The sequence below is a fragment of the Hemitrygon akajei genome, chromosome 7 (assembly GCF_048418815.1).
Source record: "Hemitrygon akajei chromosome 7, sHemAka1.3, whole genome shotgun sequence".
NCBI classification, from domain to species: domain Eukaryota; kingdom Metazoa; phylum Chordata; class Chondrichthyes; order Myliobatiformes; family Dasyatidae; genus Hemitrygon; species Hemitrygon akajei.
In genome coordinates, this window is record NC_133130.1 from 31,742,351 (window position 1) to 31,759,734 (window position 17,384).

The window sequence follows — 17,384 nt, forward strand, 5'->3', positions numbered from 1 at the left end:
CACTCTCTGTGTGAAGAAGCCTCTCCCCCAATGTTCCCTTTAAACTTTTCTCCCTTCACCCTTAACCCATGTCCTCTGGGTTTTGTTTCCTCCCCTAGCTAAGTCCACTTTGCTGAAGTATTTCCCTCCAGAATGGTTTGCAAAGATATCACTTGCAGAGGGTATTGATTTACTTTCAGGACTGGGTTGATGGTGACCTTAAAATGATTACAGATCCCAGCAGACTCATTGTTCTTGGCCACAGGGACCACAGGCATTGCCAATGGGTTCCACTCAAATTTGGAAAGAATTCTTGCTTCCATACGTTCTAGAACACTGGCTACCTTATCTCAGTTGTTATAAGGAACCAGACAGATTTTGTAAAATTTGGGTGTGGTGATTTCATTTAATAGTACTTTACTCTTGATCTGTTTGAATTTTTGAACACTATTGTGGCATCTTCCTGTACCCTTCTTAATTCACTTTCAGCTATTGCAGGGGATGTGGCAGGCAACTGGTGGATGGGTCGCCAATCAAGTTGTAGCTGCTTTAGCCAAACATGAGAAAGACTGATAACGAAACCGAAAAGGAGAAAAATAAGGGGCAGAAAGGAAGTGACAACCTGAATTTGACCTTCTAAAGTACAGCTCCTAGCACTTGTCCAGATTAAATCCCACCTGCCATTTCAAACGCATGGTTTTATGTGAAGAAGGTCATGTCTAATGAACTTGATGGATTTAAAGATCAGTTTGAAGCAGAATCATAAGTGCTACTATCCAGACGTTTCAGACACATTATTTTTAGACACTTTATTTTCTTTAAAGCATTTCCTGTCCTTAATTCCTACCTTAAAGAGTTTTTTTAAACATATAAGTTACGTTATCCATTTCATTATAAAGCACAATCCAAATTTTACTTTACATAAATAGTAATTTACTCAAAATTGTGACTCGAGAGCATAGTGGTTAGCATAGTGGTTTTAGATGCATATATTTTTTTTACTGAGTTAAGTATTGTATGTAATCAGTTTTGCTACAACAAGTGTATGGGACATTGGAAAAAAGTTGAATTTCCCCATGGGGATGAATAAAGTATCTATCTATCTATCTATCTATCTAATGCTTTACACACCGGTGATCATGACAGAGTTTTAATTCCCTCGTACATTCTTATGTTTTCCTATGTGCTCTAGTTTCCCCTCACACTCCAAAGACTTACAGGTTAGGGTTCATAAGTTGAGGCATGCTATTTTAGAACCAGAAGCCTGCCGACACTTCCAGACTGCCCTGCAACAATCCTCAGACTGGATTGGTTCTTGATGCTAATGACACATTTATTTGTGTGTTCTGGTATTTTGTGTGCATGTTACAAATAAAGCTGATCTTTAATCCTTAAATTCCTTTGAATAACTTATTCAAAGTTGACCGATGCTTAAATATTCAGCAAGCTAAATTTTCATATTGAGGAAATGCCATGCAATCCTAGCTCTAAGTATACATTAAACTAGAGTTGGCAACCCTAGCATCAATGGTTGTGAAGGAACTCACGGATGTGAAACAGGTCAGAACAGGATCAGCACAGATGGTTGTGGGGATGGTGGAGTTTATGGAAACAATTCAGTGCAGAGTGTGATATGTAAAAATAATGCAAAGGTTAACCACAGGAACTAGATTGAAACATTCACAAGTATTACAGTTTTGGTTAATTGCATCTTGGGTTCGTTCACTCCAATACAACACTGAAAGTTAAAAAATTTAATTAGGCATAATCACACATCATAATTAATATTTCCAAGCTGCTAAAAATCAATCTAATTCTTTCAATGCAATTAGCAATCAGTTTGGAAAAGAATCATAAATCTCATTACTGGAGCTTTTGATTGATTTGTATGGTGCAAATGTCGCAATGTTTGCCGCGTGGTTCAATGTTGAATGATATTCGCAATTATCACCTTTTCTTGCATTCATTTGTTAACTGACAAAACTGAGTTTTTTTTAAGCTCTTCAGTTCGGAGAATAGTGATGTGGGATTTTTCCTAAATTGCTGGATTTCCACAGTGGCGCTGGGTAGGTGAAACAGGTCTTTGTAGTTTGCGCCGATGGGTGTGAACACGAGAAGAAGCCTTCAATTCCTCCTAAATGCGACCACAGCTAAGGCACCAATTTAATCAAGAAACGAGTCTCCTCATCATTGACATGATCGATACTTACCGATACCTCAAGAATGTGGCCAACAGAATCAAAGACCTCTCCCATCCCGGTGATTCTCTCTTCTCCCTTTTCCCATCAGGGAGAAAATATAAAATTCCAAAGCATGTGCCACCAGATTAAAGAAAAACTTTCTGTCCTTGGTTAACAGGCCATCAAATGGACCTCTTATATGCTAAAGATGAATTCTTGATCTCACAATGTAACCTGTTTTGGCCTTAGACTTTATTTATTTATAACAAATAATCTGGTACAGGAGTTGGAATTTATGTTGAAGTTGTATGAGACTTTGATGAGGCCTAATTTGGACAATTGTATGCAGTTTTGATCACTTAACTGGAGGTTGAAAGAGTACGGAGAAAGTGTATAAATATGTTGCCAGAACTGGAGGACATGAGTTATAGGGAAACAATGAATAGGTTAGGACTTTATTCCTTGGAATTTAGAGAAGATTTGATAGAGTTATACAAAATTATTAGGGTTGAATAGAGTAAAGTCAAGCAGACTTTTTCCACTGAGGTTGAGTGGGACTACAGCTAGAGGGGTGAAAGGTGAAAAGTTTAAGGGGAATGTGAGGGGAAACTTCTTCACTCAGAGAGTTGTGAGCGTGATTTCGAAGAATGAGAGATGTTTAGATAGGTACATGGATAGTAGAGGCATGGAGGGCTATGGTCCTGCTGTAGGTTGATGGGAGTAGGCAGTTTAAATGGCTTGGCATAAACTAGATGGGCCAAAAGGCCTGTTGCTGTGCTGTACTTTTCTATAACTCTACGGTGGTGGAACTCTAGTTAGTCCACATTCCAGGTCCTCTTCTGTATCTCCACTTCATTTGTTAACCTGCACTGCCATTTCTCTGTAGCTGCTACACCATATTCTGCATTCTGATTTAATTTTATTACTGTAATATAATTATGCATGACATAATCTGGGTGGATGGTACACACAAAGAAACATTTTTCACTGTCTCACACTGCACCTGGTAATAAAAAAACTAATACCAATACCAAAATTGTGCTGGCTTATGTGCAGCGATTATGCTGTTATAATTCTGCATCGGACTGCAATCCCATTGAAGCAAGCTGCCAGTACAGTACAGAAGCCCACATGATTGCTGACAGAAACCTGGATACATAGGTTGAGGAGATCTGCTGGGAGAATCATGCCCCAAAGGAGTATTGATGTAACAGACCATTATGATTTCACAAAAACGGTCCTGTCAGCTGTGGAAGCAGTTTGCAACACAGCCCCAAGCAGTCTCTCCCCACTCCACACTTTCAGTTCGTATGGAGGACTTTGACTTGAAACTTCCATGGTTCCTCTCCCTGCACTGCCCACACACATTACCTGACTGATGGAGCTGATCCAGCAGATCGTTTGCTGTTCCAGTTTCCAACAATTGCAATCTGTGTGTTTCAGAATTCACTATACTTTCTCAAAATACTCAGTTGTTGTACACAAAATGTGACAAGCATTGGATCCACCAGAGGAAAGAGAATTAGGCAAAGGTCACTGAATAGTGCATAGGAATAATCTTTTCAGCTCACAATATCTGCACCAAACACAAAGCTGAATTAATTTTCCTGGCACTACCCTAATCTCTGGACAGTAAATATACCTCTATTCGACTATTGCTTATTGATTACATCTCCACCTTTGCAGTTTGCATGTGGCAGTGGCCACACCCCGGTACACCACTTCGACAGGTGGACTAAGCCAGGCCAGGGTACCCCAGTGAGATAGGGACGTACCTGTCCTAGCATGTGAAGTTAGCTCTGGTGGACTGGGCAGATGAGATCTACAGAGAGATCCAAAGGCTAGGAAGGCAATACTGAAATGCTCCATGGAGAACAAAGGGCATGACAAGGTACAGGAGACCTCATGACCATCCACTGCAACCAAGGAAGACCCCATTTTGTGACACTTGTTTGCACCACTGGACCTGGACTTCCAAGGTCAAGAAAGTGGAACTGGCCCAGTGCCCCATCTTTTCTACTTCAAAATCTCTCCCGCACAGGTTTACAGTCATGCCAGACATAATAGACGATCGCCACAACTCCACCTTCAATACTATAATGTCAAGAAAACTCATTTCCAAGCTTCTAGATTTGGGGCTCAACACATTCCTTTGCAAATAGATCCTTGACTTCTCGACAAACTGACCGTAATCAGTGAGAATAGGCAGATACTTCTACATCATAATTATTGTCAACACAGGCACCCCACAAGGGTGTGTCCTCAGCCCTCTACTCTCTGTACATATCACCACAGAGTGTTGCATCTTAAATAATGATGAATCAGAGAACAAGAAGGAAGTAAAGAGCCCAAGGATTTGGTGTCATGACAACAACCTTTCCCTCAACATTGGCATTGCATCAGTGGAGCTGAGGTAAGGAGGATTGAGAGTTCAAGTTCCTAGGTGTGAAGATCACCAACACCCTGCAATGGTTTAACCCAGATAAATGCCATGACCAGAGAATCTCACCAGGGCCTTTGTTCTTCAGGAGGCTAAAGAAATTTTGCATGTCCCTTTCGACCATATCCAATTTATACTGATGTCCCATGGAAAGCATCCTATCCCAATGCATCACTGCTTGGCATGGCAACTGTTCAGCACATGACCGCTAGAAACTGCAGAGAGTTGTGGACATAGCTCAGCGTGTTATGGAAACCAGCCTTCCCTCCATTGACTCAGTCCACACTTCTCGGTCCCTCAGTAAAGCAACCAGCCCTCACCCACCCTTAACGTTCTCTTTTCTCCACTCCCACTGGATAGAATATACAGAAGCCTGAATGCACACATCGCCAGTCTCCAGGACAGCTTCTATCCCACTGTTATGAGGCTATTGAATGGTTCCCTAGTTTGATAAGATGGGAACTCTTGACCTTGCAGTCTACATCATTATGGCTTTGCATTCATTGTCTATCTGCACTCTGTTGTTTTATCTCGTACTACCTCAGTGCATTGTTGTAATGAATTGATCTGTATGAACATGATGCAAGACCAGTTTTTCAATGTACCTTAATACATGTGACAATACTTTACCAATTTACCAACTAAATCTTTATACGTGATCTACATCTTGATCTTGAAATGTACCCTAACTGTGAACCTTATTTATTTATAATAAATAATCTTGTACAGGAGATGGAATGTTATGTTGAAGTTGTATAAGACATTGGTGAGGTCTAGTTTGGAGTAATGTGTGCAGTTTTGGTCACCTACCTACAGGAAAGATGTAAATAAAGTTGAAAGAGTACAGAGAAAATTTACAAAGATGTTGCCAGGACTGGAGGACATGAGTCATAGAAAAAATTGAATAGGTTAAAACTTTATTCCTTGGAACATAGAAGATTGAGAGGAGATTTGATAGAGTTAAACAAAATTATGAGGGGTATAGATAGGGTAAAGGCAAGCAGGCTTTTTCCTCTGAGGTTGGGTGAAACTACAACTAGAGGTCATAGGTTAAGGGTGAAAGGTGAAAAGTTTAAGGGGAACATGAGGGGAAACTTCTTCACTCAGAGAGATGTGAATGTGATTTCGAAGAATAAGAGAAGTTTGGATAGGTATGTGGTTAATAGAGGTATGGAGGGCTATGGTCGATGGGAGTGTGGTGAACTACATATACTTGTCTGGACATGCCCCCTCCCTCTGACCGTGGCTCCTCCCACAGACCCCGGTATAAAGGCGATTGAGGCCTGAGCCCGGCCCTCAGTCTCCAGGATGTAGCATGATGGTCAACTACTGCTTGTTCTTTCTTCCAGTCAATAAAAGCTGATATCTCGCCTTCACGTCTCAGAGAAAGTTATTGATGGTGCATCAGGGAGTATGCAGTTTAAATGGCTTGGCATAGACTAGATGGGCTGAAGGGCCTGTTTCTGTGCTGCACTTGTCTGTAACTCTGTTGTGGTGGAATTCTAGATTACTCCATATTTCAGGTCCTATTCTGCATCTCCACGTCATTTGTTAACTTGCACTGCCATTTCTCTGCAGCTGCTGCACCATATTCTGCATTCTGGTTTACCTGAATACATGTGACAATAATTTACCAATTTACCAACTAAATCCCTGTATAAGATCCATATCCTTTCATATTTATGTGTTCATCTACCACCCTCTTTAAAACCTATATCATAATGCATTCCATGCAACCACCATACTCTTGTGTAAAAGACAGCACCACACAGCTTTGAACTTTGCTTCTGCCACATTAAATACATATCCTCGAGTATTTAATATTTCTACACTTGGAAAAAGGTTTGTGCTGTCTATCCTATCTATGCCTCTCATAATGTTATAACCTTTGATAGGTCACCTCTCAAACTCCAATGCCCCAGAGTAAACACCCCAGATATATCCAAATTCTCCTGTTTGTTCAATCAAGGCAGCATCCTACTAAAGCTCTTCTGCACCCTTTCCAAAGCCTCCACATGCTTCCTGTGAGAAAGAAACTTGGAAGTGGAGCTTCATGGATTAACATATTTAGGATGTCTCTAGATTTGTTCCAGAGATCCCACTTATGAGGAATATATTGAGATGGGCATGAATCCCAGATTACACAGCATATCACATATTACCACATAGGCAGCACGTCCAATCAAACGAGAATTGTTCTCCACTTCTGAGTGATTTGCCAGAGGCACTGTGTTGTTGGGATGACACGATGCAGAAATGTGGCTGTCAGGATGCCAGGGATACGAGTGGATTTGATCCAGATGACAGTCAATCACAATATGTGAGTGTGTGAGAGAATGTGATTGAGTGTGTAAGTGAAAAAACAACTAAATGTCAAGAGCAGATGGTATCCCTGTGAAGTGCTAAAATTTGGCAGAGAGGAAGTTTAGTGTCAAATTCACAAACTCATCTCTCATGTCCGGAAAGAGTAGGACGTGCCAGAGGCCTCAAAGATGCCGTCATTATGAACACGTTCAAGAAACAAGCCAAGTCCAATTGTGGTCATTGCAGAGGGAAACACCTCCTCAACTACATCCTGTCTCCTGTCCCCAAACTGCAGACAGGATTCTGTCCATCTACAGAAAAAGGCACATGGTTTTCACTGTGCATCAACATCAAAGGGAATGCAGGTAGAAGCCTTAACCACTGTGTTCACAAAAGATTTTGACTCCAGTCAAGAGGGATTCTGGAGCATCCTTCTCTGGTTTGGCTGCCCACAGAAAATGACCTTCATCTAGTATCTGCTTCACGATGGTATGCAAGCCATGATCATAACCAGCAGATACAACCTCAGTGCAGCCTGATGTCAAGCAGGGCCTCATTAACGCCCAATACTTTGTTAGTCTTCCTCAACACAATACTGAATTTCACCTCCAACAGCTTCCTGTCTGAGTGAGGAAATCTATAGGGCATATGTTCCACCTATATGTCTCTGCTCCAAAAGCAAATCACTCCAATTTCAGTCTGAAAGCTGATGTAGGCAAAAGGCCAGGTATACAATTACCATCCGTTTGGTGGCAGAGTTCTAAGTTGTGACTGACTATTTCACTGAAACACAAGAGCTTTCCACCTAAACGCCTGCAAGCATCTTTTACTAACCCGCCTTTTCTGTACAATACTGACCACCAACACTTACCTGTACAATACTAATCACCAACAACAAAAGCCACTGCATCATCCTGGAATTCCTGGACTGCTTTTCATATATTGAGATCTATCTCTCTGCAAAAATAGATATCATTGATGAAATTCACTGTCACCTAATATGTGCCTACACAGTATTTGTTTGAGAAAAAAGCGAATCTTGACGTACAATTCCGAGCTCACGGGAAGGAGCCACAGAAGCTGCTTGCCTTCTTCAATTGAGAGATGGAGTATAAAAGTAAGGAAGTCATGTTGCAGCTGTATGCTTGTGGGACTTTTGGAAAGGGTACAGAAAAGGTCTGCCAGGATGCTGCCTGGATCTAAGGTATCAGCTAAATGGGCTTTGATTGGAGTACTGAGTAGACACAGTAGAAGCATTCCTGCACAAGTCCAGTGAAGAGCTTTAAAAACCCAGTCCCCATAAAAGAGGGTTATCAGCTAGCGGAGCGGTCATCATGGGAGCAGTCTGAGTCAGAGTGGAAAGGCTTTGGCTCAAAAGGCCTTCAGCGAGAACAGATGGAGGCAAGGTAAATAGGTAAGATCATTCCTTCTTTCTTACTTAACTCTTGAGTGAGCAGGGAGTATGTCTACAGAGCCAGTGTCCTATTCTGGGTGCCAGATGTGGGGTTTTTGGACTACCACTCTCCCTCATGGCCACGTCTGCACCAGGTGCATCGAGATGCAGCTCCTTAGAAACCGTGTTAAGGAACCGGAGCTGCAGCTTGATGACCTTCGGTTTGTAAGGGAGAATGAAGCAGTAATAGACAGGAGCTACAGGGAAATAGTCACCCCAAGGCTACAGGAGACAGATAAAAGGGTAACTGACAGGAGAGGGAAAGTAGAACATCAGATAGTGGAGAGTATGCCTGCGGCAATCCCCCTCAACAGTAAGTACTCCAATTTGAGTACTGTTGGTGGTGGGGGTGGACCTACCTGGGAGGAAGCAACAGTGGCCATGGCTTTGGTATTGAGTCTGGCCCTGTGGCTCAGAAGGGCAGGAAACTGAAGAGTAATAATAGGGGACTTTATAGTTTGGGGGACAGATAGGCAATTCTGTGGGCACGAAAAAGAAACACAGACGGTGGTTTGCCTCTTAGGTACCAGGGTCTGCGATGTTTCTGGACATGTCCACAATATCCTGGAAAGGGAGGGTGAGCAGCTAGAAGTCACAGTTCATATTGGTACCAACAACATGGGTAGAAAAAGGGAAAAGGTCCTGAAAACAGAATACAGGGAGTTAGGAAGGAAGCTGAGAAGCAGGACATCTTTGGTAGTAATCTTTGGATTGCTGCCTGTGCCACATGACAGTGAGGATAGGAATAGAATGAAGTGGCAGATAAATGCGTGGCTGAAGAACTGGAGCAGGGGGCAGTGATTCAGATTTCTAGACAATTGGGATCTCTTCTGGGGCAGGTATGACCTGTACAAAAGGGATGGGTTGCACTTGAATCTGAGGGGGGACAGATATTTTTGTGGGCAAGTTTACTAGAGCTGTTGGGAGTAATTTAAACTAATATTGCAGTGGGATGGGAACCAGTATGATAGAGCTAAGGATGAGCCAACAGGTTTACAAGTCTCTGAAGTAGTATGTACAGTGCTTATGAGAAGTACCCATCCTCCTTGGAAGATTTCATGTTTTATTGTTTTACAACATTGAACTACTGTGGATTTAACTTAGCTTTTTTGACACCGATCAACAGAAAAAGACTCTTTCATGTCAAAGTGAAAACAAATCTTTACAAAGTGATCTAAGTTAATTACAAATATAAAACACAAAATAATTGATTGCAAATATATTCACCTCCTTTGATATGACACACCAAATCATCACTGGTACAGCCAATTGGTTTTAGAAGTCACATAATTAGTTAAATGGAGATCTGACTTTGGAGACCTGTGTGCAGTCAAGGTATTTCAATTGACTGTAGTAAAAATACACCTGTATCTGGAAGGTCCAATTGCCGATGAGTCAATATCCTGGCAAAAACTATACTATGAAGACAAAAGATCACTTCAATCATCTCCACAAAAAAGTTATTAAAATCATAAGTTAGGAGATAGATACAAGAAAATTTCCAAGTCACTGAATATCCCTTGAAGTACAGTTAATTCAATCATCAAGAAATGGAAAGAATATGGCACAGCTGTAAATCTGCTAGAACAAGCTGTCCTCAAAAACTGAGTGACCATGCAAGATGGGGGACTAATGAAGTAGGCCACCAAGAGACCTACGACAGCTCTGGGGGAGTTACAAGCTTCAGTGGCTGAGATGGGAGAGACAACAACTGTTGCTCGGGTGCTTCACCAGTTGCAGCTTTATGGGAGAGTGGCAAAGAGAAAGCCACTGTTGAACAAAATCCACATGAAATCTCTGCTAGAGGTTGCCAGAAGGCATGTGGGAGGCTCTTAAGTCAGCTGGAAGAAGGTTCTATGGTCTGATGAAACCAAAGTTGAGCTTTTTGGCCTTCAGACTAAAATTCATGTTTGGCATAAGCCAAACACCTCACGTCGTCAAAATCACACCATCCCTACTGTGAAGCACGGTGGTGGCTGTATCATGCTGTGGGGATGCTTCACTGCAGCAGGGCCTGAAAGACCTGTGACTGTAGAGGGTAAAATGAATGCAGCAAAATTCAGGGAAGTTCTGGAGGGAAATGTGATGCAGTCTGCAACAGAACTGTGACTTGGGAAAAGATTTGTTTTCCAGCAAGACCATGGCCCCATGCATAAAGCCAAAGCTACAAGGGAATGGCTTAAAGTTATTGTCCTAGAGTGGCCAAGTCAGAGTCCAGACCTCAATCCAATTGGGAAGAATTGCAGTGTTCAGATGTGCAAAGTTGATAGAGACCTACCCAAACAGACTCAATGCTGTAATTTTCTGCCCAAGGTGCATATACTAAATACTGACTTGAAGGGGGTGAATACTTATGCAATCAATTATTTTATGCTTTATATTTGTAATTAAGTTAGATCACTTTGTAGAGACCTGTTTTCACTTTGACACGAGTCTTTTTCTGTTGATCAGTGTCAAAAAAAGCCAAATTAAATCCACTGTGATTCAATGTTGTAAAATGATAAAACATGAAAACTTCCAAGGGGGGTGAAAACTTTTCATAGGCACAGTAACATGAATGTAAGGAAAGAAAAGCCAATGATTGGGGTCAAATGAAGACAGAGCAAAGAACTAAATTGTACCACAGAGGCAAAATTCAAAAGGACAAACAATGCAGGACTGAAGGCGCTGTATTTAAATGTACTTAGCATTCACAAGAAGGTGGACAGACTCATGGCACTATTAGAGATTGGTTGGTATGACGTTGTGAGCATCGCTGAGTTGTGGCTGAAAGGAGGCCATAGTTGGGAGCTTAACATCAAAGGATAAGCAGGAAGGTATGGGCGGTGGTGTGCCTTTATTGGTAAGAGATGGAATTACATCTTTAGAAAGAGGTGACATTGGGTCAGAGAACGTCAAATCTTTGTGGGTGGAGTTAAGAAACTGCAAAGGTGAAAAAAAACATTATGGGAATCATAAATAGTCCTCCAAATACTACCAAAGATGTGGAGTAGAGATTGCAAAAGAAGTTGGAAAAGGCATGTAATAAGGGTAATGACACAATTGTAATGGGGGACTTCAATATGCAAGGGGATTGAGAAAATCAGGTTGGTGTCAGATCGCAAGAGAGGGAAATTGTTGAATGTCTATGAGATGGCATTTTAGAGCTGCTTGTTCTTGAACCTACTTGGGGCTATCTTCGATTGTGCGTTGTGTAATAACCCAGACCTTATTATGGAACTTAATGTAAAAGAACGCTTAGGAAGCAGTGATCATAATATAAAGCAGGACACAAAGTTTTTTTCAGTTATATAAAGAGTAAAAGGGAGGTGAAGGTTGATATTGGACCACTGGAAAATGATGCTGGTGAGGTAGTAATGGGGGACAAAGAAATGGCAGATGAACCTAATGAGTTTTTTTGCAATAGTTTTCACTCTGGAAGACACTAGCACTGTGCCAGAGATTTGTTAGTGTCAGGGAACAGGAGTGAGTGCCTTTGCTATTACAAAGGCAATGGCAAACAGAAAGATCTTATGGTTGATAAGTCACCTGGTCCAGATGGTCTATATCCAAGATATAATGGATGCATATGTTGTGATCTTTCAAGAATCTCTTGATTCTGGCATGCTCCTGGAGGACTAGAAGTTTGCAAATGTGGCTCTTTATGTTGGGAGGAAAGCAAAAGAAAGTAAATTATTGGCCACTTAGCCTAACCTCAGTGGTTGGGAAAGTGTTGGAGTCTATTATTAAGGAAGAGGTTTCAGGGTACATGAAGACTAATGATAAAATAAGTCAAAGTCAGTGTGGTTTCTGTAAAGGGAAATCTTGCCTGACAAATCTGTTAGAGTTCTTTGAGGAAGTAACCAGCAGGGTTACTTGAGAGGAAGTGAATGTCATTTACTTAGATTTTCAAAAGGTATTTGATAAGGTAACACACGTGAGGCTGCTTAACAAGATACAGTTCTGTGGCGTTACAGGAAAGATATTGGCATGAGGAATGGCTGACAGGCAAGAGGCAGCAAATGGGAATAAAGGGGGCCTTTTCTGGTTGGCAGCTGGTGACTAGAGGTGTTCTTCAGGGGTCAGTAATGGCTCTGCTACTTTTCACATTGTTTGCCAATGATTTGGATAGTGGAACTGATGGCTTTGTGGCATTGTTTGTGGATGATACAAAGATAGGTGGAGGGATAAGTAGAACTGACGAAGCAATGCGATTGCAGCCTTAGACAAATTGGAAGAATGGGCAAAAAAGTGGCAGATGGAATAGTGTTGAGAAATGTATGATAATGCATTTTGGTAAAATGAACAATAGTGCAGATTATTATCTAAATGGGGAGAATGTTCAAACATCAGAGGTGCAGAGGAACTTAGAGGAGTCTGGATGGTTAATTCACAGGTTGAGTCTGTGGTAAAGAAGACAAATGCAATGTTGCCATTTATTTCAAGGGGAATACAGTATAAAAGCAAGGAGATAATGCTGAGGCTTTATAAGATACTAGTCAGGCTGCACTTGGAGTATTGTCAACAGTTTTGGGCCCCATATCTTAGAACAGGTGTGCTGTCATTGTAGAGAGTACAGTGGAGATTCATGTGCATGATTCTGGGAATGAGGAGGTTTTGGCAGCTTTAGGCCTGTACTCACTAGAATTTAGAAGAATGCAGGGGGATCTCACTGAAAGCTACTAAATGTTGAAAGAACTAGATCAGGTGGATATGAGGAGGATGTTTACTATGGTGGAGGTATCCTGAACAAGAGGGCACAGCCTCACAATTAAACGGGCAACCTTTTAGAACAGAGGCAAGGAGGATTTTTTTTTTGCCAGGGAGTGGCGAATCTGTGGAATGCTCTGCCACCAACTGTGGAGGAAGCCAAGTCTGTGGGTATATTTAAGGTGGAAATTGATCATTTCCTGATCAGTCAAGGCATCGAAGGATATGGCAAGAAGGAAGGTGCATGGTTTGAACGGGATCCAGGATCAGCCATGATGGAATGGTAGAGCAGACTTGCTGGGCTGAATGGCAGACTTCTACTCCTATGTTTTATGCAGAGGTTGTTTTCTCTGGAGCCTCGGAGGTAAAGGGAAGACCCAATAGAAGCTCATAAAATTATGAGAGGTGTTGTGAGGGGAGACTGTCAGAATCTTATTCGTAGGGTAGAAATGCCAAATACTAGTGGATATTCATTTAAGGTGAGAGGGGGAATGTTGAAAGTAGATATGCCGGATATTTTAAATAGTAGGTGCCTGGTTTGGGGTTATAAAGGTAATGACAGCAAGAGAAACAATAAAGACATCAGGTGAGGTTTTGAAGTCAGACACATAAATATGGAAGAATATGGACTGCATGCAGGCAAAAGAGCCTTTTAATATGGCATTTTGATCAGCAATGACATCATGGGCCTGTTCCTGTGCTTTTTTTCTATGTTTTATAAAGAGCAAGAACTCAAAAAAACAACAAAAAGTGCATAACCTACCAGACAGCAGTGATCCCTGCTTATCTCTATGTTTCAGAGATACAGACTGTTCAAGCAGGCAACTCGGAGCACTGGAGGGCTACCACCAACACTAGCTCCTCAGGATCCTCAAATCCACTCAGAATAAAGAATCCAGTAACAATTTTCTCCCTGGCCACAATTCCCAGCATGGAGTCCTATGGCAGGACATGTCACTTGTTTGCCCACCTCGGACGAGATGCCCAGTGAAGACATTCTGTCCCATGCCCTATCAGTATCATGGGAATAGATCACTAAGTAGAAAGAGGAAATGATTCAAAGATGTGTTCCAAGTCTCCCTGAAGTGCTGCACAATGTCATCGTCACTCCCCATTCCATGGCACTTTCCCATGCAACTGAAGGAGATGCAAAGGAGTGCTGTTGCAGGAAAGTAACATCCATTATCAGGGAACACACCATCCAGGACATGCTCTCTTCTTGCTGCTGCCATCAGGAAGAAGGTACAGCAGCCTCAGGACCTGCATGACCAGGTGCAGGAACAGTTATTAGCTCTCAGTCATCAGGCTCTTGAACCAAAAGGAATAACTTCACTCAACTTGACTCACCCCATCACTGAACTACTTGCACAATCCTTGGACTGACCTTCAATGACTCTTCATATCATCCTCTCCTTATTTATTGCTATTATTATTAATAATTCTTTTTTCTCCTTCTTTTTGTATTTGCACAGGTTTTTGTTTTTTCCCACATTGGTTGTTTGTCCATCTTGCTGGATATAATCTTTTATTGATTCTATTGTGTTTCTTATGTGATTGCCCATAAGAAAATGAATCTTATGTTGTATATGGTCACCTATACATACAGTATTTACCATGATAATAAAATATTGTTGAACGTTGAACTTTGAACACTGTCCACTCACCTCTTCCTTTCCCAGCTTCAGGGGCCAGAACAAACTTTCATTTGCACTACATTGGCTCTGGTGTCATGCATCAGGTGTTCTCAGTGTTGCCTGCTCCAAAATGGAGAAATCATTTTGGGTGATGACTCTGCAAAGCATCTTGCTTAGTTTGCAGCAGTTTCCTGTTGTGTGACACTTTAATCCTCAAAGTTCCTTCTTTCCAACCACTTTGTGGCTTAGTGAGGTGCAATGTAAACAAGAAGAACACCCTGTCTTCAGTCTAGGAATTCTGCAGCTTTCTGAACATTGAATTTTCCATCTTCAGGTAAGCTCCCTGTACCTACATCTCTTTCTCACCTCATCTTTTTTAAAAGTCTCATTGGCAGTCAGTACTTCTGCTCTTTATCACCTAATCTGTCTTAACCTATCTCTATGTGGTATTTTATCATAAACCACACTCCTCAGCAGCTGTGCTTTGAAAACTGGAACCCTTTCACTTATCCCTCAGTTTTGAGGAGGGGTTGCTGACCAGAAACATTGACTGCTTTCTCCTTCCTTTGATGCTGTTTAACTGGCTAAGCAGACAGAGCAGTATTGCTTTTGTTCTATCAGTCTCTGATTTGAATGTCTTAGTAATTAGAATCTCCACAAAACTTTGCAACACAGAGTTCCAAATATTCACTACCCTCTCGAGTTCAGAAAATTCCTCTCTTCACTGGGCAACACACACAAAATGCTGGAGAAATTCTGCAGATCAGATTGCATCTATGGAGAGGAATAAACAGTTGACATTCCGGGCAGGGACCCTTCATCGAGACTAGAAAGAATTGGGGAGGAAGCCCTCACCTCTGTCCTAATAGTCTTTCCTTACTCTGAAACTGATGTCTGACTCCTTGACCAGGGAAAGCATCCTTCTTTTATCCACTAGATCAAGCCCAATGAGAGTTTTTTAAGTTTCAATGAGATTACTTCTCATTGTTCTAAAATGCAGAGAATCCAGACCTACTCAGTCTTTCACAGGGCAAACCCACTATCCTAGAAGTGATTAATGACTCTTCATTGTACTATATTGACAAGTATGTCTTTTTTTAGATAAGGAGGCTAAAACAGTGCACAATACTCCATTCCCATATAATTGTAGTAAATCATCTTTACTCCTGCACTCCAATTTTCTCGTAATAAGGGGAAACACTTGCCTTCCTGATTGCTGGCGGCAGGTGTTTGTTGGTGTTCAGTTACTTGTGTACAAGGATACTTAGGCCCCTTTAAGTATCATCAGTTTGCAGTCTCCTAGCATCTTCTCTTCTGCTTTATATTTTCATACATCCATGCTATTGCCCCCATCTCTTACTTAGCTTCCCCATTTCCCCTTGAAAGCCCCTTTACATCTCCCTCCCTACTCTCAAAATCCATCTTTTTTGCATTAGTGTGGAACTTGGAAATATGGGTGTCAGAAGATGACTGTACAGATTTCCATTTTCTTACTTGGATCACCATGCAGGCTTCAATGACCTGCAGTTCCATCTGCTCCCTGGACTCCCCTGTAATTTTCACTGATTACCACATTCTCTAGATAAAATCTAGAGAAAATCTAGGTCAAATCCAGATTGCTCACAGGTGGGTAAGCATCTCCCAGATCACTTTGTTTCAAAGACTCCAATTGCCAAGCATTCGCTTGACAGACACAGTACATCCACTTTCTCTCAGTGCTTGTTGGCTCTTGGTTTTGGGGTGTGAATAACCCCACTGCATGTTGGGGTTAGAGTGGGGACAAGGCTGGTAGGTGTGATTAGTGGATTACTATCCAACATAGGGTCAGCTGAACCCAAACCTCTTCAAGAATGCTGATTAGTTTAATCAGGAAGGAGATGGAGAGCCCAGTGACATGGTGTCATGACAACAGCTTTTCCCTCGATATCAACGTAACAAAAGAGTGGTCATTGACTTTGGGAAAGGGGATGATGCACTTGCTACATCAATCATTCTGAGGTCAAGTGGGATGAGAATTTCAAGTTTCTTGGAGTGAACATCACAAAAAGCCAGGCCTGGTCCAGCCACATTGATGCCATGACTAAGAAAGCACACACAAGACTCTACTTCCTCAGGAGGTTAAACAATTTGGCATATCTTCTTTGATCCTCACCAATTTTTGCGGAAGCACCCTGTCCAGAAGCATCACAGTGTGGTCTGGTAACTACTCTGACTGCAACTGCGAGAAAATGCAGAGATGTAAATACAACCCAGCACATCATGAAAACCAGCCTTTCCTCCACAGACTCTACCTACACTTCTTGATGCCTTCGTAAAGTTGAAAGCACAATCAAAGACTTCCACCCACACCAGACGTTCTCTCTTCTCCCACCTCCCAGGCTGCTAAAGGTCTATTGTATGGTTCCCCAGTACAATAAGATGGACTCCGGACCTCTGGCTGGTTGTGACCCAGTTCCTTAGTGCCTACTTCTACTGCGCTTTCTACGTACTTATTCTGCACTCTGTTATTGTTTTACATTTACTACCTCAATTTTCATTGCAATGGATTTGTTGGCCAAAAAGAAGTATAATCGACAAATCAGTGAACAGAAATAAGGGCAGTGGAAACGGATAAGCAAATGTTCTTGCTATGTGGTTGCAGGAAAGGAAACAGCCATTCTGTGAGACTTGCTTTGCAGCTGCTACTGTGTGAACTGTTTGATGAA

General features: G+C 41.8%; 1 protein-coding gene across 3 annotated transcripts in view; it reads right to left on the bottom strand.

The window, feature by feature from the left end:
• Positions 1 to 17,384, bottom strand: part of LOC140730328 (regulator of G-protein signaling 7) — a 463,821-nt gene that overhangs the window by 207,722 nt on the left and 238,715 nt on the right. The window lies entirely within an intron of this gene.